General features: G+C 38.0%; 1 protein-coding gene and 1 long non-coding RNA gene across 9 annotated transcripts in view; one reads left to right on the top strand and one right to left on the bottom strand.

Moving 5' to 3' along the window:
* The window catches only part of Dcc (DCC netrin 1 receptor), a 1103888-nt gene that overhangs the window by 316102 nt on the left and 763782 nt on the right, over positions 1 to 24004 (top strand). The gene's annotated exons all lie outside the window — the stretch shown is intronic.
* LOC120098154 (uncharacterized) lies at positions 15859 to 23651 on the bottom strand. The gene is made up of 2 exons (XR_005496195.2): positions 23564 to 23651; positions 15859 to 17389 (listed from the first exon to the last, which is right to left on the bottom strand). It is a non-coding gene; the product is annotated as an uncharacterized LOC120098154 (long non-coding RNA).

Here is a 24004-nt window from a genome sequence, read left to right as displayed (position 1 = left end):
ACCCTGTTGATTCATGGGTGCCTCTCCTATCCTGGGTCTCTGTCCTGTTCCCGAGGTGCTCCCCACTTCCCAACTCCCATCAGTTGCAGATTTCTATTCATTCTCATGGCCTTCTGGCCATTCCCCTTTCTCTCCCAACAACTGATCCTAACACCCACATCCCTCTCGCAATCCTCTTTCCTGCCCAGTTCCTTCCCTCCATCAACCTCCTTAGAGTACTGTATTTCCCATTCTAAGTGAGATTCAAGCATTCTCGATTCTGCCTTCCTTTTTTTTTAGCCTCTTTGGGTCTGTGTGACATGGAGATCCTCTATTTTATGGCTAATATCTACTCATAAGTGAGTATATATCATACATGACCTTTTGGGTCTGGGTTACCTCATTCAGGATGATATTGTCATGTTCCATTCATTTGCTTGTAAAATTCATGTCTTTGTTTTTAATTACTGAATGGTGCTCTATTGTGTAGATGTACTACATTTTCTTTAAGTTTGTTTCCAGTTTCTGGTTATTATGAATAAAATTGCTATGAACATAGTTGAGCAACTGTCTTTGTGGGGTAGAGGAGCGTCTTTTGGGTATACGCCCAGGAGTGGTAGAGCTGGGTCATGAGGTAGAACTATTCCCAGTTTTCTGAAAAGCCTCCAAATTGTTTTCCAAAGCAGTAGGACAAGTTTGCACTCCAATCAGCAATGAGGGAATGCGCCTCTTGCTCCATCCATAGTCTCACCAGCACGTGATTCTGACCAATCAGGATGTAAGAGTTGCTTTGATTTGCATTTCCCTGATGGTTAAGGACTTTCAACATTTCTTTACGTGCTTAGCAGAACTCCGAGGCTTCTGTTTTCAAATTCTCTGTTTAGCTTTGTACCCCGTTTTTAAAATTGGGTTATTTGGGTCGCTGGTGTCAAACTTCTAGATTTCTTATAAATGTTTGGATATTAGCTTCTGTCTTATATAGGGTTGGTGACAATCCTGTCCCAGTCTGTAGATTGCTGTTTGGTTTTGTTGATAGTGTCCTTTGCCTTGCAGAAGCTTTTAAGCTACACGAGGACCCATTTATCAGGTGTTGATTTAGCCATTGGTGTTTTGGTCAGGAAGTTGTCTCCTGTACCAATAGGTTCAAAGCAATTACCCTCTTTCCATTCTGCTAGATTAAGTGTATCTGGTTTTGCATTGAGGTCTTTGATGTACTTGGACTTGAGTTTTGTGCAGCATGATAGATATGGGTCTTCCTGTAGTTTTCCATATGTAGATACCCAGTTAAATCAGCACTATTCGGTGAAGATGAATTCTTTATTCCATTGTGGGGTTGCCTTCTTTGTCAAAAATCAAGTGTCTACAGGTGTGTGGGTTTATTTCAGGATCTTTGATTTTGATCAGGATCTGATCAGAATTCCATTGATCAATCTGTCTCTTTCTATACCAATATCATGTAGATTTTATTACTATTGCTTTGTAGTACAGCTTGAGGTGAGGAAGGTGATAACTCTGGAAGTCCTTTTATTGTTCAGTCTGGTTTTTGCTATCCTGGATTTTTGTTTGTTTCTTGGGTTTTGTTTGTCTGTTTTGTTTTTAGGTTTTGGTTTGTTTTGTTTTTCTGTATGAAGTTGAGAATTGCTCTCTCAAGGATGGTAAAATATTCTTTTGGAATTTTGATGGGAATTACAATGAACTTGTAGATTGCTTTTGGCACAACGGCCACATTCACTGTCAATCCTACAATTTCATGAGGATGGGAGATCTTACTATCTGCCAATATCTTTCTCAGTTTATTTCTTCAGCAACTTGAAGGTCTTGTCATATAGGTCTCTGACTTGCTTGGTTCGAGTTGCATCAATATATTTTATATTATTTGTGGCAAGTGCAAAGGGTATTGTTTCCCTATTTCTTTCTCAATTTTTACCATATGGATAAAGAAGGGCTTCTGATTTCTCTGAGTTAATTTTGTATCCAGGCACTTTGCTGAAGGTGTAGGAGTACTCTGTTAGAATTTTTAGGGTCAATTATGAATGTTATATTCTCTACAAATAGTGATATTTTGACTTCTTTCTTTCCAATTTGTATCCCACCTGATCTCCTTTAGATGTTTCATTGCTCTGGCTAGAACTTCAGGCATCAGCACTTACTTATGAATGGGATGCAGTCCCTCTGATTCCAGGACTTACTTATTATGAGTCAGATGTAATCCCTCTTATTAGGTGACCTATAACATGAAAAATAAAAAAAAAGCAAAGTATTTTTTATTGTCACAAAGCCTGTTTTGGTCGTGAATCTGCTTAAGAAGCTGACTACTGTTGATCCAGACTGCAGTACTACCTACAGACCACTGAGAAAGGCGGTCAGATTCTTTCTTGAAATTTCATTTGATATATTATATTTTTTTCTCAGACTCTTAAATAATGAAAATATTTGCTGTTTGAAAATAGTTGATAGACTTGCCACTATTGTACGAATGAGCTCATCATTTGGGGATGATTGATATTGCTACCTACAAGTTCCAAACTGTGTAGGAGCATTGGAACCAAGTGTCCTCTAGCAGCCATCATAATACTTTTTTGTGCCACAGGGCTAGTCAGTGAGGATAAGCTACTACCACAGTTTAGATGTTGTTTCACTGTGTTTTGTAACAAAGGTATGCTGTACCTTCTCACTACATAGTTCTGGTGGACAACTGAGAGCAGTGGCTATGCTTGTGTTATTTGTGGTCACTCTGACTGAAAATAAGAAAGCCACCTACACCTAGTACTCAGGGTTTCATTTAATAAACCATGACTACTTTAAAAGGAAGGCTAATAGGGACTGAAAATTTAAACTCAGAAAATTGTTGATGTTGGAGGTTACAATACTGTCTTAATTATAGCCCCTGGTAAGGCACATATTGTATATCTGTATACAACGAGGAAGAAAAATGTTGAGTTATACACATGGAGAAGAAGACATGGAAATAGAAGGCGAGCTAGTTGGAAAGGAGGGTGACAAGTACTGGTGACCAGGGGCAAAATGATTAGTGTAAAATTCTATATGTATAGAAGTGTAATGATGAAGTATATAATTATGTATAATTAATATCTATGAATAAAACCTATATAAGAAACCCCTTTATCCATGCCTTTTGCCCAAATAGATGTCTATGCTATCTTAAAAATATATAAAATTTGTTTCTATTTAAAAAGCAACAACAAAAAGAGTAGGAATTCTTTTTTTTAAAATTTATTTTTATAGTCCTGTATTTACCCCCATCCTGGTTCACCCTCTGACTGTTCCACATCTTATGCTTCCTGCTCACCATCCCCCTCCCCATCTCCAAGGGGAAGTCCCCACCCACTACCTCCACCCTCCCAGATCTCCATACTCTCTGGGGCCTGAAGACTCTTTAGGTCTAGGTACATCTTCATTGAGTCAAGACCCGCTAGTCTTCTGATGTCTGTGTGTTAGAGTCCTTATAATAGCTGGTGCATTCTGCCTGATTGGTGGTGGCTCAGTGTCTGAGCAGTCTCGGGTGTCTAGTTTACTTGAGACTGCTGGTCTTCCTATACAGCCCCACTCTTCGTCAGCTTCGTCCAGCTTTTCCCTAAATCAACCACAGGGGTCACCAGGTTCTGTCCATTGGTTGGATGTAAATATCTGCATCAGACTCTTTCAAGGAATCTTTTCTATGAAATGAAAATATACAAATGGTTATTGGTGGTAGTTATATAGCTGTGACAACATACTGAAATTTCATTTTATGCTGATCTTATACCACACTGATTTTATACTTCAAAGTGGTAAATCGTACGAGTTTGTAAATAAAGATACACCTTTAAAAATGAAGGTTAAAAAGAAAGGTCATTTCTCATCCCCTTCGTTTTACATGAGTGTTTTTCAACTTTCCTAATGCTGTGACCCTTCTACATAGCCCCTCATGCTATGTTGACCCTCAACCATAAACTTATTTTTGTTGTTTCTTTATAACTGTAATTTTGCTACTGTCCTGAATCATAACATACGTATCTGTATTCTATTGGCTTTAGGGAACCCCTGTGAAAAGGTCCTTCAGCTCTCAAATGGGTTGTAAACTACTAGTTGAGGACCACTGCTTTAAACATTTTTGATTCCAGAAGAATTTAAATCAACAGTTTTTTTATTCAAGTTACTCTGTTGCTGGCCTTTCAGTAATAGACAACTGACTGTTATTTGACAAGGTTAAATGACAACTTAAGAACAAGAAGGAAGTTATCTGGAATGGCCATGTTCTATTTCGGGCAATCATACATAAGCCTTTGGGGAATGTTTAGCATCTCATCATTTGTCCAAATCTGACTTCTCCACCTTCTGCACCACTACAATTAGAACGTAGAGCATTATCATATGGGGCTCAGTTATGAGATGGGCTAACATTGAGTGATTTTACTCTTTAGAGCACTACAGATTAATCAATCCTTATTTGGGGTTTAAACATAACCCACTGACCTTGGTAGAAAATGATGATCCACAGTATCATAAGCTTATCTCCCAGGACCTTGCATAAAGGAAAAAAAGGCCTGCATGTTCTTGCTCACAGGAATCTAGCTAGCACCCTATTTGTAGCAGGACTAAACCATATTGCATCCAGGGATTCTAACCGAATCTCTTAACCTAGTGTGGAGAAGGCTCATTTGTATTCTCCAATGGCCCATTTATATTTGTGTTTATGCAATGCTTCACTGGCTTAAGCTATTTAAAATTTTAATCTAAAAAGTCACCCTAATAAGAACTCATATAGTCAGGAAACAAATGAGTCTCAGTCAGTGCCACCTCTGCACATGTGCGTACTTCCAGAGTACTGGACTGAATTCAATCATGTAGCTTTCTCAAAGACGTCCACATTTGCTTTCATTAGAGCACCACAAATTCTTTTGGACTACTGAATTCAATCCATTTCTTTCTAATGCATGATTTTAAAGTTCTAGTTAAAAATTTCAAGTGTAATGAGGGACGATCCTTTAAGCCTTTCAAAAATATGCAATTACTAAACCAATGTGTGTACTGTCAGCAAATGCAGACTCAGAAAGACTGACTGAATGACGATAAAATTCATGTGGAATGCTTCCTGGGTATTTTGGATTTTATCTTTCCTATTTCATAGATTAAAGCACTATATTCAAAGATTAAAAGATCTACCCATGTCTTGCAATTTCAAATTGTTTAGAACTTGAAAAGAACCCAGAAGTTATTACTCTCTAACTCTCAACAGACTAGCCAATGTCTGGAAGACGTAAGAATTACTTTTTTAAGTCCATGCCATTATTAGTGCTACACCAGGCTCAAATTTAAGTGTCACAACAAATATATCAAATTGTCAGTGTATGAGAGGATCTCACCATTGTATTGGTTAATTTCTTCTCACTTTTGATGAGATAATAATAATATTTCTGACAAGAATATTCCTCAGTGCATTGTTTTTATGGGGTTGCCTCTTTCCTGGCCCTGTTTACAACAGAAATGTATTCAGAGAAACACTGTTCGTGGCAGTACAGAGAAGCTAGAAAACAAGCACAATGGGAGATTGATTGAATGGAGAACTTCAGGTCTTCTTCAGGTCTCACCCCCATGTCACATGAATTTTGTGAAAAGAAGAATCCATAGTGGTCACAGGATGAGTCAGTTCAAGGTCAAACAACCACAACAAGATAAAGCAAATGCAGTATAAAATTATCTGCCCTGGAGAACAGATGAACTAATGTTGACCGTTGAAACCCATGCCTGACTGCACTGCTTTGGTTTACATTGACACAGTGCCATGGAAAGTCAATTTGAATGAGATAAATATATCCGCATGTTGCACATGGAGTCTGTGTGGTGAAGCTATGACTACAATCACGTATAGCCTATAAATATAGACTCATATTTGTATCTGTAACTTGTTATCAAGTAACAGACTTTTGTAGCCTGACTTCACTCAAGCTGGAGTCAGGCTTCCTTTCATTTTAATCCAGGCTTCCTTTCATTTTAATCAGATCAGCATCATTTCCATAGGTTTGTGGATGCATAGAGGAGTCAAGTTTCCCTGGGTCGTCCTTTTATTATAGAAATGAGCATGCTAGTAGGTACTTCTGAGGTTTTTCCTCACAGGTTCATCTACACTTCCACATTCCTGATGGACCTTTACTATATGTGAAAGAACACCCATCAATAAGGTTTCCTTTACAGGAAGTACTTCTAGAGAAACAAACAATCACACACACAAACCAAAACCAAAACCAAAACCAAAACCAAAACAAAAACCAAAACCAAAACAAAACCCAAAACCAAAACAAAACAAAAACCAGCAACAAAAAGACAACCCTGCTTCTGCTTCTATAAATTTCCTTCCACACTTTCCATGAAACAATGAAACTAGATAAAAAAAACTAGATAAAATTTAGCAAGTCAGAAAGTGGTTTCATAAATTAAAACGGAGGAAGAAGCTCAGTGGGTATAAATGGCCGCAGTTTCATACTAAATAGGATAACCAAGCATGTAGTGGCTTCAAACCCCTCGGATTTAGAACTGCAGAATCAAGTTACTCTGATCGTGAGCAAAGAGACAAATGGGAACAGAAACCACAAGGAAAAGACTTTAGAGTGAATGACTTCAGATGATCGATCTGCAGACCTGTCTGAGCCCACGGAGCTGAGCCCCCAAACCCAATTCAGGACAGCAAAGGAGAGAAACTCCATTTCCTAGAGATACTAAATCTTGGAGAGGACAAGAATTTGAGGAGCCCAAAAATAGCTGTGAAAATAGAGAATGACCAAGTGCAGGAGGACATGTGGGAGCCTGCATAGTGAATAATGGGACACAGCACCACCTTATCATGGTCAGGTGCTTCTTAACACTAGCAAGTGAAGAAGCATGTAGACTGGTTTTTCAGACTCTCATTGAGAGACAGTAGGAAACCAAAGGGGCAATAGGTCTAGGTGAAGATCTCTGGGTTTCTTTCATCAAACAGCTACATGGAAACTAATGTTGTTATGTGTCTTCCATGTCCATATTTTCAGGAACTTTTTGATTATTCATTAATATAAATTATCTAATAGCCACCAGGTATATCCAAATCTGTAAGAATGAGGTAGATAAAATGTGACCTGCAATTATAGAAACTATACAGGAGAACTGAGGAAATCTAAAACTTAAACAGGATAAAGCTTAATATTCTGAAAGCAAAAGAAATTTAAAAAAAAGTTATACAATAAGTGAGACATCTTTCAATGAATAAGAACGATACTCAGGAATGGATAATTGGATTCTTGATAGAATGAATATACATGTCAGAAGTGCTAGATCATCTGAGTGCTATCTCTCATACGATGATGATAATATGATGATGATGATAATAATAATAATAAAGACAAAACAGAAATAAAGCTAGAAAGAGACACAGACAAGAACAATTTTTCTGGTTTTGGGGGTTTTTTTGTTTTTGTTTTTGGTGGGTTTGTTTGTTTGTTTGTTTGTTTGTTTGGAGTTCTTGACTAATAACATCTGGGGTTCCGCCTGGTTGATTGATAACATCTGGGGTCCCATCTGAAGACAGACATTGACACTTGATGTCCAGTAACTCTGATGCTGCTGTTCTGTGTGGTCAACTAAAAGAACCATCATATTCAGATTCAACTCCCAAGGATGAGGGCTTCCTGAAAGAAGCAGAAAGGGGCAAATGATGATAAAACATGAGTTTCCAGACTGAGAGGGCCAGCACACAAATCCATTAATAAAAATAAACACACATCCAAAGCAAATGACGATAACTTAGAACGTTGAGGACAAACATCTTACTCATAAACATGTAAAGGAAGGGGAAAGGTGAGAACAAAAGAAGGATGGTTGAGAGGGGAAAGTGGTTACGTGGATACTCCAGAAATTATCATTGCATTTGAGTGTGGCAATGGCAGGAGACAGTTGTTTTCCCACTATAACCTGAAAGTTTATTTGATATCTAATATGGATGTGGATGCGTTTGCTGCTTATGAAATGGCTCAGTGTCAAGAGTACCTACTGCTCCTTCAGAAAGTTCACTTCCAAGCTCCCCCACGGTAGCTCACAATCATAACTCCAGGTCTGGAGTACCTGACGCCTTCCTCTTAACTCCACAGGGACCAGGCACACTTTCAGTACGTACATACTTAGTCAAAATACTCAGAGACATAAAATGATATAAATATAACTTAATAGTGTTGAAAAGGTGTGGAAATAAAGGAACATATTTCTTGGACTGAAAAAGTCAAAGAAACTAAAACTATGTATAGAGGGAAATAGAGGTAGCAGGACTCGTGTATCTAAGTACATCAGTACACTACCGTAGGAGTTGCCTGTTAAAGATGGTTCTTTTAGTCATATTCAAATCCTGGGAAAAGGTATTCCTTAAAATCATGTCTGATAATGTCAACTGCAACAAGTATCTTAGTGTCAATACTTGCTTTGTGATGTGGCTGTCAATTCCTTTGGACCATCAGCATGGAGGGAGGGTCAGTTCTCATTTGAGAACTGTACTACATCACGCTGCTCTCTCCAATAGCATAGGCAACACTGCCTCTCGGATTCTCATCCTCCACCTGTGCCTCAAATTCCTGTTCCTCGTAAGAGAGTCAGGCAGCGGACAGTTATATTTGCTGAGTTGAAGCCTGAGTTCAAGGTACTGGTCCTCTTTCCTCTTTGTATGGAATCCCTTCCAATGTTTTTTTTTTTCCCTTTTCAACATGCAGAAGACTGAAGGGAAATCCCTTAGCATTTTGATTGATATGTGATTTGGGATCGAAATGGACTAATATCAGAATGTTTCTAATATCAGAAGTTGAAGGCTGGATGTTTTAAAGTGGTTGTTCGTGTCATATTTGTTATAACAGGGATACTTTCTGGTTCTGGTTTACTAATGTAGAAAGAACTGTACGATGGTTTAGTAAAGCTATTTGTTGATGAACCACTAATTATAATATAGTTACCTCAGAGAGCTCAAATGTAATTATGTTAAGTTTAATTATATATCATTAATTATATAAAATATTTAAATTGTTATGTTGAATCGTGCGGCACTAGATGCTGTACATTTTGCTGGCGTGTGGAGCAGATGTGCTTGAAGAGTCTGGATGTCATCCGGTAGTTGGCGAGTTGTAACTGTTTAACGGAGCCTGATTTATACCATCTATTGAATCACAATAGTTTCTTCTTTTTCGTGGTAGAACAATATCGAGTGTTGGGATTAAGTGGCTTATGCCTAGATGGTGTTTTGTTAATTACAGTTTAGTTTAATCCACCAAACATAGGGGATCACAGTCTTATTTTTCTCCTGTGCAGCAGATGTAGTGGGCTTGTTTCTGTTTCTTGTTCATCCTTGGGGAAGCAAATTCCTGTCCAGGAAAGCAATTCCATGTAGAATGCCTGAGTCTTGAAAGAGATCCAGAATACAACAGAATGCCTTTTTGCATGGAAGATCGAACACTTCACTATCAATTTAAGAAAGTTAGTATACTTCATTCATATTAAATCACAGCCAAGTTTTCATAGAAGGGGACTAAGAAAGAGGCATAAAAACTAATAATACTCTTCGTTTCCGTGGTGTATAAATACAAATCTAATACTTCGGAAATGTGAAGCTGTAGTATGTGCTGATATATATGTTCAGGTTTGATAAACAAGATGCCGTAATTTCATCTCTGAGGTAGCTAACTTGAGCATTTATATCGACTTGAAATAGAGCAAAGAAGAGAAATAGTAATTTAAATAGTAATGTTATGGAAAGGAAAACTATGACTAATGTTCTGTCAATCAAATATATAATACAATTGACACTTTTATCGTATTTTATGTACCGTCAGCAGTACTTTTAACCAATTCAACTCACTGTATTTTGACACACTCTCACAAGTTTTGGAAAGCTCATAATTAACTTGTCTAAAGGAAATAACTTCAGTATTCCCTCCCTCCAATCCCCAAAAGTGATACGTCATAATATCTGCCACATTTGAGGTGATTTTTACTCCATCAATGTTCAGTTTTAGGATGGATGCCCCATGGGTATACATTTACAAGATAACATGTAGAAAAAGATAACATTTTATCAAGGAACAAACTCTCAAATATCTTGATACAAATGTTTTAAGTCATAACTGTAAACATTTGTAGGTATGTATTTGGTTGTATGGTGGTCCATCTAACAAAACATTCGATTATAAATAATGTCAAAGACATAATAGGAACACTGTGTGTGCAAAATCTGAACAAAAGAGAGGAGGATTTTAACTAACAAGCATAGTATGGGAGAGGGCAAATTTGTGTTTCAGGCGAGGAGGATATATAGTGATGGGAGAACCTTCTAGAAGAGTTTGTTAGGAAGTTGAAAGACACTAAGTTTTATTCACAAGCCCAGAGCTCCCCAGAGCAGAGACAGTAGGAGGATATTGTTTTCTTATAATCCCATGCATTTCCTTTTATGTTTGAGATTTATAATATATCTACAATAGTTCTCTCTTTACATTCCTGGCTCCATTCCTCTCTCCTTTATATCCATGGCCCCTTTTCCCTCCCTGATTGTTATTTCATGCATACTTGTGTACACATTTACATATATATTCACAAATATAAAACTGTTGAGCCTATAGCATGTTACTCGTATGTATGTTTTCAGGGCTGACCATTTGGCTGAAGTTCATCTTGGAAATGTAGCACCAATTCTATGTTATTTATTCAACTTCTTGTCAACATGATCAACCTTGAGCCTGTTCCTGGCCCAGACCTAGCAGAAAACTTTTAAGCTTCTTTTGTCATGAAGAAGAAATAGGGGTGTCAGAGATCACCCCAGACTTCTCCTCCTTCCCCATGACAGCCTTAGGAAGTAGGAACAATTTCTCCCTGACAGCTTTAGAAGCACCACCTACTAATTTATGCACTACATCTCCTTGGATAATTGGGACCCAGCCACACTGTACAGAGCAGCCCCTGGCTTTGGGGCGGCCCAGGCATACCAACTGCCACCCCTGGGGGGAGGAAGAGCCAGAGGGCGAGCAGATTGTGTCTGTTCAAAACAAGAAGAAATGAGGGGTGGGAAGGAGATGGGAAGACAAAGGCAGAGCCTTTGATAGGTCATCTGTCTGTCGCCCTGGTGGAGGCTTCTAGAACAATGAAAAACCACTTCAAAGTGAACAATGCCACACTGAGGACGTGCCAGTTTCCTCAAAGAAGACATGTCACTGCTCAACACATTCATTAAGGGGTGTCTTTTGAACACCCCATATTCCCACTATTTTTCTTTCCTGAATGAGTGGGGAAAAATGAATGAATCGATCAAAGCCGCTAAGGTTGCCAACCTACTGAAATGTCACGCAGGATGTCTGCATTTGTTACATATTTATTTTTTGAGATAGAGGTTGGCAGAGAATGGGAAATTAGCAAAGTTCTTGACAGCTTCCTGGAATTTCATAGATTTGAAAGCTTCCAGAGAGGACCCCTCTCAACCCCCCATGCTTGTTCTAAATTTCGATTGTATCCAAATGAAGCAGGACTAAATACATGATCCGAGGCTGCTGAGAATAAGATAATGACATTTGAGATAATAAGCTGTGGCTTGCAGGCTGGAAATGAGGACGAAAGGGCACTTTTATATCTATTCATGTTACATTGAGGGGACCACTGAATACAGGGAAAGAGAGGACAGTAAATATGTAATTTCATGCTGTTACTTCAAAACACATTCTTTTTTCTCATCTGAAAACTGTCTGATGTGTTAGCATGTACTGTAAACTTAGAGATCGGAGTATAAATAATTTAATAAAGTTAGATTGTTCTAAGCTATTCCAGGTGTGTTTAAAACAAAGCGTTAACAATCCCCAAGTTCTACCTTGGGCAGAGGAATAGTTCTCTTTCTTAGTGAACTTCTCGAACAGTGGAAGGCTTAGTCAAACTAGTCTTTCAGCTGTCTGACCCAATTATCTAGAGGCCCCACTGAGAAGTGATGCTCCTGTAGTGACAAAGAGCTCATCTTTTTGCTCTCTTGATTTTTTTTGGGGGGGGTGTCTTAATTAAATGTATATGTCTAAGAAATTATTTGCATTCAATCCCATCTTTTTAAGTAGTTAAAAACAGGAGTGACCAAAGATGATGGCTTTTCGTTTGTTTGTTTGTTAACATCCAAAATTGGCAATGAATGAAACACATACTGTTTACATTCCCATCCCCGTACTTGGGAATACATATCGAGTTCTCAGGACAAGATATGCTTCTGTTCATTTGTTTGAGACAAGAGCTTCCTAGCCTAGAACGTGTTTGTACGCTAGACTGAACCCAAGATCATGAACTTTTTAACTCCCCTTCCCAGAAGGTATGCTCTTGATGCTTCCCTAATCAAACCTCCACTGCCAGGGGCTTTCTATTCTGGGAAAGGATCAGAGAAAATAAGTAGCAACTAAATCCAGAAAATGGTGTAGATACAATGAAGCGTTTGGAATAAATTGAAAATATTGTAAAGCAGTTGGGGCTAGCAGGCATGCGCTTTGCATCCTGATAGTCTGGGAAGGTCTTTTGGATATAAAGATACTTTTCCTTTCTGAAGAAAACTAAATGCAGTGAAGTGACTCCCTACCAAATCCCGAGGATGAATATTTTCTTAAGTGAAAAAGAGAGAGATAGATGCTAGTCTTGAAGTATCAGGAAAAAAATACAGTGTTCTGCAGCAAAATACAAAGGTGAGAGAGATAATAGAGGCTCATTCTGAGTTTGTTTAGGCTCCTGGAGTGACCTTCTCTTTGTCCGCTGACAACGTGTACAATACGCCTTATCTACTGTTGTCTTTTGAATTTTAGAGAGGGGTCTGGGCTGAACTGCACTGAAATGTACTTTACTTGAAAGGTCTCAGTGAGCCCTTCACTCTTAAGTGTCTTCTATCAAACTGGCCTATTCAAAGTCAAACTCTCCCTGTTTTGAGAGGAAGGAAAGCATAAGGAAGAATGTCAGAACTAGGGGACCAATGTGAGCCTTGGAATGAAAGCTGACTAAAATGACTAAGTCTTAAATTATAAAACCAAAATGTCTAAAAGGGGTTCTGCTGCCTCTTTTACACTCAAGATACTTACGTTCATGTTGAAATACAATGGCCGCTGGACAGCAGTTAGCTGTCCACTCCTAGGTGCCTCTCTGATGTAGATTTCTTGGTGATACGATACCAGACTCATTATGAACTCAGAAACTAGTGAATGTACTGGCCACCATTCTCTCACTGAACAGCGCACTGAAGCACGGCCATTAGATTCAGTGTTGAGCACTGTCCTTAGTACTGAGAAGCATTTGCAGGTTCCTCCAAGGCGTCCCCAGGAGGGTCTTTGAAACCATGCTTCTTTCTTTTCCCATTCATGGGAAACAGAGATTACATCTCACAACAGAGCTCATATTTATCATTAGCTTAGTGACCCCTGCTGGGAATGCTGGGAAAGCCTAAAATAATCACCTACGGATTAAAAGTTGGGCTTGCAGCAAAATAGATGCTTGGACCTCAAGCATGCGTCGTCCGTCATTCGAGATTGATCTTGCCTGTCAATCAGCACTGCCATGCTCAGAAGCTTACTTTTTCATCCTGTGAGAGGAACGAAGCAGGAGTTTGACAATTTTGAAAGTGGTCTGTTTGGAATTGGCACATGCCCCACACTTACCCGACTTTTTTCTATGTGGTTCCTTGTTTCTGTGTGTTTTACCAAGTGACGCTTCTTGATCTCTTTCCAATGTGCCTTTTATAAAAAGCAAATGAAATCAGAACAAATCAAAGAGTATAGACAATGTCATTTGCCTCAGAATCTTTCCTCATCATCACAATAGCCTTTTTGAGTGTCATATGGCAACCATTTAACCAGGGCACTTGCGGTGGTAAACGGTTGAAAGGGAGCAAATATCCCACAGAGCAGAGGCCTTGAACTATTATTCCATGCATATTTAAAGAGCCAGATGTACTTTTGTCAGTGCGTGAGCTTTTATTCGTGTACACACTTGCAAGATTGTGTGTTGCACGATCTTCATCACAGACCACTCTGTTAAAATGCACATCACATTCTAGTTTAAGTAAAATAATATAATTGCCTACTGGCCAATAATAGGCAAACGTGCTAAATAGGCAAACAGCAATACTTCTAGAATTTCTACTAGAATTTCTGTTTTGTTAGACCAAACCTTTTGGTAATTTCCATTTATATTCATTTTAAGGTGTCCTATTGGGAATATGAGTGTTTATACCTTTAGAGTGCAGTGTTCCACAGACTCATCATTAAATGTTGATAGGGAATCCTGAGCTAAGTCCATGTCATTGGGCAAGGGTCTTCCTATGGACTTCTACTTATATGGAAAATGAAGGAATAAAAAAACCACATGATCACCTTACTTTCCTTTCTGTCTTTGCTTCCCTTTTTTTATTCTTTCCTTCCTACATTTGTATTCTTCACTTGCTTCCTTCTTTTATTAGCCTTTATTTTATCCTCAAGTTCTAAATAGATCTTAAATTCATTAGCAGCCCCATTTAACGACTTACTACAGTACATTCTCTGTCCAGAGGCCTACAGTGATTCATTTGCAAATATGCTTATTAGCTTGGAGTACATTATGCATTTAGAATCATTTCTCTATGCATTAGAGAGAGACAGCGACAATTATGGTGGAAAACACTCTCATTTTTAAACTGGAAACGAGATTCTGTTTGGATTTGACCTTTTAAGAAATCAATGACCTTTTATTAAATTAAAGTAAACATATATTTCATGCTTTTCCTATTACCAATCATAATATCTCAATCCATTTGGCTTTTTCAACATTTGATAATTTCAAGGGAGTATTAGTCAGGAATTTTGTAAGATGTACCATAATTTAGTCTACCTGAAGTTTATTCTGTACTTTGACTGAGCTTAAATTTTGTTGCATTTTTTTCTTTTGCATTTCTTCCATAGTGGAGATAAAGTGTGCTTTTGTAATCTCATAATGGGAAGGAATTCATTGTATCTATGCTAATCCCTAGTGATGTTAGCCTTCATTTTCATTGCTATGTTTCCTTTCCATGCTCCATTTTTAGAAGAGGTTATAATGAAGCTTACTTTCCATGGAAGGAAAAGTCAAGAGAATAGGACGTCATGGGTATAAAAGTGTAAGAAGAAAAATCTGTCCAGGACTGAATTTTTTTTATTTTGTGTAAAAAATTTAATTAGAATGATTCATGTATTAAAAAATAGAACATAAGAATCACAATAGAAATACAATGAATAATTAGAACCTTACCTCATAGATTCTTAAAATTGTCAATATTTTTCTCACTTTGTATTGTTTCTGTTCTCACCTTCTGTCTCTGTAGTTTTATAATATAATTTATCCATTTATAATTATAAGGTCATATATCCTACATATAAATATTTGAGACATATCTCCAAAAATGTTAATGCAAACCATACTTTAATTTTAAACTTTATTATAAAAGACTGAATTTTATTGTTAATGTCCTTTCTCTGAAGAGGTAAGGTCTAGGAGAAAGAGGATAGTCTTCTTGAATGAAGACAGAGTGAGTAGAATGCTATTTAGAGATCATTAATTTTTATCCCATAGGTTGGGATGCCTCCCAGAGTGCTTGGAAATATTGGGTTCTAAACTCCACCCTGAAGACTAACTAAAGCACCGTGACAATGGCTGTGCACCTGGGTGGGGCTTGTCACCTGTGACGTGTCATATTCAGAGAGCCAAACTGGGCATTTTTCACGGGATTACCAAAGCCTCATCCATTGTACACACCTTGACTTAGTTATATATGTTAGCTGGATATTGCCCCAAATACATCAAAATACCAAGTCCAAAGTGAGTCAGGGAATCTTCTATTAATCATGGTTCTCCTGTGCAACATAACATTACAGCAGATTTATTATACAGTTTCAGCAACTGCCGTTGTAGAGGTCAAGATATTCTAAAACCTGATACTAGATAGAGCTGGTGGTGCACATTGCTGTGTTAATTGGAAGCTCTACGACGAGGACTACAGAAAGCAGGCAGACATTGATATTTCAATTCAAGCATGCAGTTGAAAAGGGAACGAATCTTCTTCTTTCTTTGGCTTCTGTTCAGCCACTCTGTTTTGGTTGATGCTCACACAGGGTAACGAGGGTGAGCTACTTTATTTAGACTATTAATCCAAATACTAATTAAGTCTAGAAACACACAAATATATCAAAACCGTGTTCAACCAGATATCTGAGCATCTCCTTGGCCCAGTGATGTTGCTAGAATTCAATAATGGGAGTCACATTCAGGAACAAGTACCAGAAAGTATGATTCCCTAGGAACCATGTTTGTGTGTGTGTGTGTATGTATGTATGTATGTATGTATGTATGTATGTATGTTACACATAAACATATATATATACATATATATATATATATATATTGTTTTACTACTCTTTGCTGTGTCATTTACAGGCCAGGAAAAATAAATATGTTCTCATAGACTTTAGAAAGATTTTCCTTATCAAGGATTAGCATGGAAAGAAGTTTGTTTTTTTTTTCTTTTAAATAATTAGCATGTTCACTGAAGCATCATTCTCTGGATCACTTTTCCATTTTAGTGTATTAAAGAAATAAAAGAGGACTAAGGAAGCATCAGTCAATCGGGTCATTTGACTAGCAAGATGGGTAACGGCCAGCAAACAAATTGCTCCTTCCTGGCCTTGGTTTAATTGCCTGTAAAATGAGGTTGGTCAATGATCTTTAAATATCATTTAGCTGTAGAAAATCCTGCATTACACTCACTATTATTAGTTTACATTGTTTTCTTCATCATCTCTTAGTTGTACTAACTGTATAGTGTCACTAGATGGGACATAGTGGCTAATGTCAGAGGCATGATAGTTAGAAGCAGAAAGAGATTCAAATCTGAGTAATGCCATTCCAAAGTTTGAATTTTGCCAGCTTGACTATGTATGAGTTCTAATAAAAGCAGGTGATTTCCAGAAATTCAAAAAAAACTAAACAGAATTGGATGAAGGTGTCAGTATAGTGCATATGACTGCTTAGGAAATAGTGATCAAATATGGTGGAACGGCATGTGGCTTTTATAACCAGTATGTGCCAGGTGTCCAAGAGACTTAAAACTTAGTCTCTCCCAAGAGATGGAATTTGTTGAAATGATTTATCCATTTTGTAAACTAAGGCCAATCCTTGCTATGAGAAATCGTGATATGTTATGAGAAGACCTCTGAGAGAGGACACTTAGTAGTTAGTTCTAAAGTCAACATGAGATGTGGTGATAGCTGGGGTTCCTGCTTTTCTTCTTCCCTTCAGGTGCTTTCTTTGAGAAGTTGACAAACTCCATTCACCCAGCTTAGACGTTAGAGCCAGGAATCTTTTGCTGACAACAGGATCTCATTTCACAGATTCTTTCATCCTTGAAATAAAGCGATACAAAGGTTATAAATTTTATGTTTTTAACTAGATTGTAAATGCCCCGAAGTTAAGAGGCAGCTGTTTTGATATCTTTGTTTTCTTCCCAAGTATTTAGTACAAAAGCTAGAATGAAGCCCATACCTTAATAGCGTCTTTTAATGTACCTCAAAGAGCACTGACCATGCAGAAGTTCTCACTGACCATGCAGCAAGAAAAGTTCCTGCAGCAGATATGATTGATGTTAGGTTGCATTGCCATGGTTGGTTCTTGAGTGTCTATTACTATTATTGTTGTTGGTTGTTATTTTGATGAAGTTGGTAAATCCATTCGTCTGGCCATAGCTGTACTAAATGAGTGTGATTTCCCCAGGAAATGTTTAAGAAGTAGGGCTTGGAAGAAGACTCAACTGGTAAGGAGTACAAGCCTAAGAACTGAGTTTGAATCACAGCACCAATCAAAAAAATACAATGCATGTTCATACTCAGGTCTAAAATCTCAACACTGATGGGGTGTGTAGACCAAAGGAGTATGGGTGCTTAATATCTGCCAAACAAGTCCTAGATTCATTGAGCTACCTTCCTCTAGTGAATAAGATAGACGGCGGCAGAGCAAGATCTCTAGCCTACACGCATGGGGACCGGTGTACACATTCACATGCACACACACACACACACACACACACACACACACACACACACACCACCACCACCACCACCACCACCACCACCACCACACCACATCACACACATTCATTGCAAACACACATATAATATACACATACACACACAGGAAGTAATTATTTTTCTTTGGAAATAAATTCATTGGCAAATCTCTCTCCTCTCTCTCTCTCTCTCTCTCTCTCTCTCTCTCTCTCTCTCACACACACACACACACACACACACACACACACACACACACACACACATACAATTTGCTTTATGACAAAAATGGGACAGAAAAAGGGCTTTGCTGAGGAAACTTCCACTAAGTTGTTTTAGATTTTCCAGGAGAAAAGATTCTGTTTAAACACAGAAGGGGATAGTGAGCAGGGCTTCTCTTTGACCAAGTATACCCTTGCAACCTGTAACCTGATTAGATACTATTATTTTACTTGCTAGAATACCCCAGGTTTCTGGGGGAAAAATCAAATGCTTTTAAAAGTCAAGATTAAGGCTCAGCACACACCCAGCACACAAATGGAAGCTACTTGTGGCATGCCTTGCCTTCTACTGGGATTGTACATGAAATATAAAAATAAAGATTAATGGTAACTGAGACACATGTCAAGACTTGGATGATGTGTTCTTGATTACACTGAGCAGCATCTACACCTTGGCCTGACAACTGAACCTCCACCCCCAACCTGCTGTAAGCTGCTGGGATCTCTGGGATGGTATAGCGAGAGAATGAACAAAAGCTAGAAAACAAATAACTGTGTTGCCACCACAGAGGCTGGAGTTCCCTGGCTATGATGCATAATCAATTCTCCAGCTTAGAAAACAGCCTCCCGCTCTTCCAAGCAGTGCTGTGGCCGCTGGAGACTGAGGTTTTTGTCCATGCTTTTTGTTCATAAGAACTCATTTGTTTTGCAGTCACTTTTGATAGGGGTGTAAGATTTTGTTGTGCTGTTTGGGCTGGTGGTTGAAGTTTCAAATATTAGAGAACAATGAAAGGAAAACTCCGACTCCTCAAACGTATCCATCGGTCAGCAATTTCAAACTTCTTTGTGTTCTGTGTATAAGATGCTTTCACTGTAAATAGTCCACCTTGTTTTTTTAAAAAACAATGTTCTGAAGCGCAGTGTGGAAAGGACTTTATGAGAAAATAATTATCATCTCTGTGTGTTTACAGAGAGCAGGCGTGAACCTGCGCACACATTCAGAAACATAGTTCGTTAAGAATTCCCTGCCACAAAAGATTTAATTAACCTTTTCAGTAGGCGTCCAGCCCCATTTGCTGCCTTCATCACCCCCCTCTCCTGTTTCTGCTGCCACCCTATGGCTCCTGCGCTTGATTCTGTCCCTCCTCTTTTATCTCCCCATCCTCCTTTGCACACACTCTCATCAATGATCCTATTGTTAAATTTGCCAGCTGGCATTAGAAAGTCTTACACCCTCCATCTTCTATAGCAACTAATATATTCCAATATGTCAGATTTCACTTTTACTTGTCTGTTCGCACCCTCTGTCTATTCTAAAAAGCCGTTTTGTTCTCGAAGCATGACATCCTTAGAAAATATTGTGTAGTATACCAGGAATCAAGCTTTGGACTACATGTTTTTGCTCTGCATGGTATAACAAGACATTTTGTATGAATATTATACAGAGGTAAAAAGAAAAAAAAACTACACAGTTTATTGATTAGTGATAAGAAAGTGTTTATTACTTCAATTATTACAACTTTACTATTATGTTCTGTGAAGGGTTTTTGATATTAAAAAAAAAGATAAAAACAATACTAGGAACACAGGAAGCTTGTACCCCAACTAGCACTAGGGTAAAGTTGGTATTAGATAGAAATGAGTTTTGTGTGTTTTGATACAGTGTTTATTCTTGAGCAAACTTTAAGAAGCTTCTTGTTCATTGTTGGTAACTTGCAGCTGTTTCTCCCGCTGATTTTTTTCTAACCAATTGCGAACAGAGTGATCATGGACACTCATACCCCACCCCTATTTATGTGACGCCTAGACACTTGGTTGCTAGGTAACAGAAAGAATTAGAATCCATAGTGTATTCTTGGATGAGACCAAAAAGCAGAAGCCTGCACAGACAAGTCCTCTGAAGTTCTTTGCATTTTTGCTGTACCAAACAGAATTAGTATTGTAAGATGTATCACTTAGCTTCATACAGCTTCCTGTCAGTTTCTGCTTCATCATGTCTATAAATAATCCATACTTGTTATTATTACGAAACAGTGTGCTGAGTGTACTTCTGAATGGAACCTTTGATACACAAGATCCACTTCCTTTGTGTCTTTCTAAGCTACTAAAGTTCATCTTGTCAGTGAAAGGAAACTGAGGTGTTAATTTCTAATCTCTCCCGAGAATGTAAATTCATGTGACTGAACACCATCACCAAAACTCCCACAAGCAAAACCATAGCAAAAGGAGTTTTCTCTATGAGTCGTCAGTCTTAACTAAGATAAATGGATTATGTGAAAGTGTCAGGCATTTGGAGGACGCATAGAGAGTTGAAATTTTATTCATGGGATATTTCCTCACTGTTTCTTGAGTTCAACCAAAGGAGAGGGCATTTGGCCTTCTGTAAGGGAGAAACATAGAAAATAGATGATGTACAATATATTAAATGTCTAAGCAGAATGTAATCGGCCTCTTTTCCAGGATGCAGGCAAAGAAGCAAGCAAGTTATGTAGGATGAGCTGACCATCACAGGGTCAAGTTTTGCAGACACAAAAGGCACCACTGTTGCCTTTCTCAGCCAATTCCTGCTCATTCATTAACACAAAAGATGATATCCTCGTGGGTTGATTTGTAAAGTGGGTTTCCTTTGTTGTCTTTTCGGCTCCTTTTCCTCCAAGAAAGTTGTATCTATTTCTAACTATACATCAAGCAGTATCATTTAGCATCCTAACCGCTATCGACCTTTCTCCACCATTAGTCTCACGGCTCCATTCAAGAAAGTGTAGACAGAGGTTGTGTTTATATTGATTCCCCAGAACACATAATGCCTCACACAAAATTTGAACCTAGTGAATATTGGCTACCTGTGTGAGTTAGCCTTAAAAAGCTTACGAGGTAGGGGACTGTCCTCCCTGGTTACAAGATATAAGCAACTGAGTTTAGAATCTCTACTTTTGATGTTAAAAGACGTTAAAGTTATTTCCTTAGTGTAGTATGTGTGTGAGTGTATGACTGTGTGTGTGTGCATATGTGTGTGTATGTGTGCACATGTGTATGTGCATGTGCATGTGTGTGTGTGTGTGCGTGCGTGTGTGTGTGTGTGTGTGTGTGTGTGTGTGTGTGTGTGTGTACAGTTTCACCCAACACATAAACATATATTCTATTGCTTAGCCTTTGCCTTACAATATGTTAAGGCTAAATCTTCAAGTATTTGAAATACAAAAAAAAAGTGTTGGTTGATTTTTTTTTTTGATGGCCACAACTATAGTGCCGGGAACTATTAATACAATATTAATGGTATAAGTACCTTAGTACATGACAGCTTTTATGTTCTTCCTCTATTCTGTTCTTCCACTCTTAACATAATCACTGAATGACAGAACTGATGTCCACCTGGCTCTATTTTCTTTCCCTCTTTGAATTATCATTTGCTCCCCAAATCCTTAAAACCAATCGATATACATCAATCGTTCTCAGAGATCAAATGTGTCAGTTAAATTTGCATGCCATCCGGGACATGACATGTCAGTTGCAAATTAAAAAATATTAATAATATTCATTTGATTGATACTGCTGACTTTCATTATTCTCAATAGGGATGTCGTTAGGCAAATGTTTCAAAGGAAATGTAGAAATTGTTTTGATTGATTGATTAGTAAGTATGAGAGAAATCAGACTCTCTTTCCTCATTGAAGCAAGGTGTCCCTCTGATTGATTGTTTTTGTCAACATGTATTAAATATTGAAGAGTTGCTCCTGACTTTAACTTGGACAGGGTAGCCAAGATTGGCCCAGGTAATTCTCTAGAAGGGAATGCTTGTGGATTGAATTAGAAATGAGACATCGTCCCAGCCTTTTTGTTCAGCAATGTGATTTTAGTGAAAGGCGACTCAGGAAGTCCTTGAGAATAAGAAGAAGGGTTAAGTACCACTTTTGTGCAATTTCAAACATGAAAAAGTATTGTATCTTCCAGATTCTAAATAGTGTGTTTCCCTCTATAAGAAAATGTTTCCATTGTTATAAAATATTTCAAGATGAATTCTATCTCACTTAAATTCAAGAGGTTAAATAATGTTTTCAAAATGGTTCATTCTGGCAGCTTTGGGAACTCAGTAGCATAATTTGCACTAAAACTGTTTAGTTTAGTAAAAGCCACACTGAACTCACCTTTGCAAAATTGCACAAGTGGGAAGGGCAATTAGTTATTTGTGCTCTGTGCCTGGCAAGGTATGTGTTGCTTCACTCTACTGGCTTTGCTCCCACAAGCACATCCAGATATAAACCAGTCTATATAAGCCTCAAATGATTTTTAATCCATTCAAAGAGCACATTGGGTTGGATAGACATGCTGATTCTCATCTTTCATCAGGCATGTCTTTGTTCATTTTAGAACAAAGTAGTTCACATGGGGAGTTAGAGGCCAGATATTGCTACAGAGTAAGAACTGTCTCAGGCATGTGTGTGTGTGTGTGTGTGTGTGTGTGTGTGTGTGTGTGTGTGGTATGTGCGTGTGTGTGTGTGTGTGTGTGTGTTGCTGCATCTACACAATTTTAAGTTATTGTTTGCTTTAAGCCACTTTTCTGTTTTGGACATTTCTATAAACATGGGTAACAGTTCCATATTTTCTATTTCTTGAGGCCTTCAAAAAAAATAAAAAGACCCATCAAAACCTCATGAAATGTGTAAAATGCTACACCAAACAATTTTGCTGTACAGGCAACACTTTAAATCATGATTTACTTATAGCAGAAACTGCAGAAACTCATTCTAGTAGTTACTCCAGTGAAGAAAAAACAGGAGGAAAAATACAATATAAATGTTAATTTTATAATCTAGATATTTTCTGTCATCTAAGTATAATTATATGTTTTATATTAATTGATATGCTGATCAAAGTCAACAGATACATTTCCATTTCGGAAATATCTTTGCTATGGCCAACACCTGATCTAATTTAGTCGCTGAAGGTCTGAGAGGAGATCTCGCCTTCCCCTTCCAAAACTCCATTTTGAAGATCTTCAAAGTCGCACGGTAGTTCAGGCTGAAAAATGTGTGTCTTTAAGGATTGCAGACCTTCTAGGGCTAATCCTCATAGAATCTGTGACTGCAAACATCCCCCTGTCCTCAGTTGGGTAACAGAGAGCGTCTCTTCATCTCATTAACATATTAGCCCCCTATTCTCAGTTTTGCTCTCCATGGTTTCCGTTACCTCCCCATGAGTCATGATCTGAAACTGTTAAAGGGAAATTTCCACAACTAAACATAGGAATTGGAAAGTGTATGCTAAAAGACTTTAAGGAAACTTGTTCCAACATACCATCACTGTCTCTGCCCTGGACAAGTTTCCTTTCATTCTTTAATGTATCCTTGCTGTATCTGCCACTGGTCATTTAAGTTACCCACCCACTGTCTTGGTTGCAAGATTGGATATTGTAAGATCTGTGACATAGTGTTAAGTCACAATGTCTACATCATCCATCTACCTGGAGTGCATCACACATTGGGCATTGTATCATCTCATAGCATCCCTGAAAGAGCAGGTACTGCATAATAAGATATGTTTAAAAAATAGGCAGTCAGATAAATTTGATTATAGTATGCATATGTAGCATGGTATAATTATTTTTATCATATTATTAATTATCACTGTTAATATGTTACTCTGGCTGATTTATAAAATTTGTCTTAGGTATAAAATACACTGATGTCACAGTGTACACATGATTCATCACAGCTGCGTTTGATATAGGATGCACAC

This window comes from Rattus norvegicus, chromosome 18, assembly GCF_036323735.1.
Source record: "Rattus norvegicus strain BN/NHsdMcwi chromosome 18, GRCr8, whole genome shotgun sequence".
Classification (NCBI taxonomy): Eukaryota; Metazoa; Chordata; class Mammalia; order Rodentia; family Muridae; genus Rattus; species Rattus norvegicus.
The sequence above is the reverse complement of the archived record's forward strand: the minus strand, read 5'-3'. Positions and strand labels throughout refer to the sequence as shown.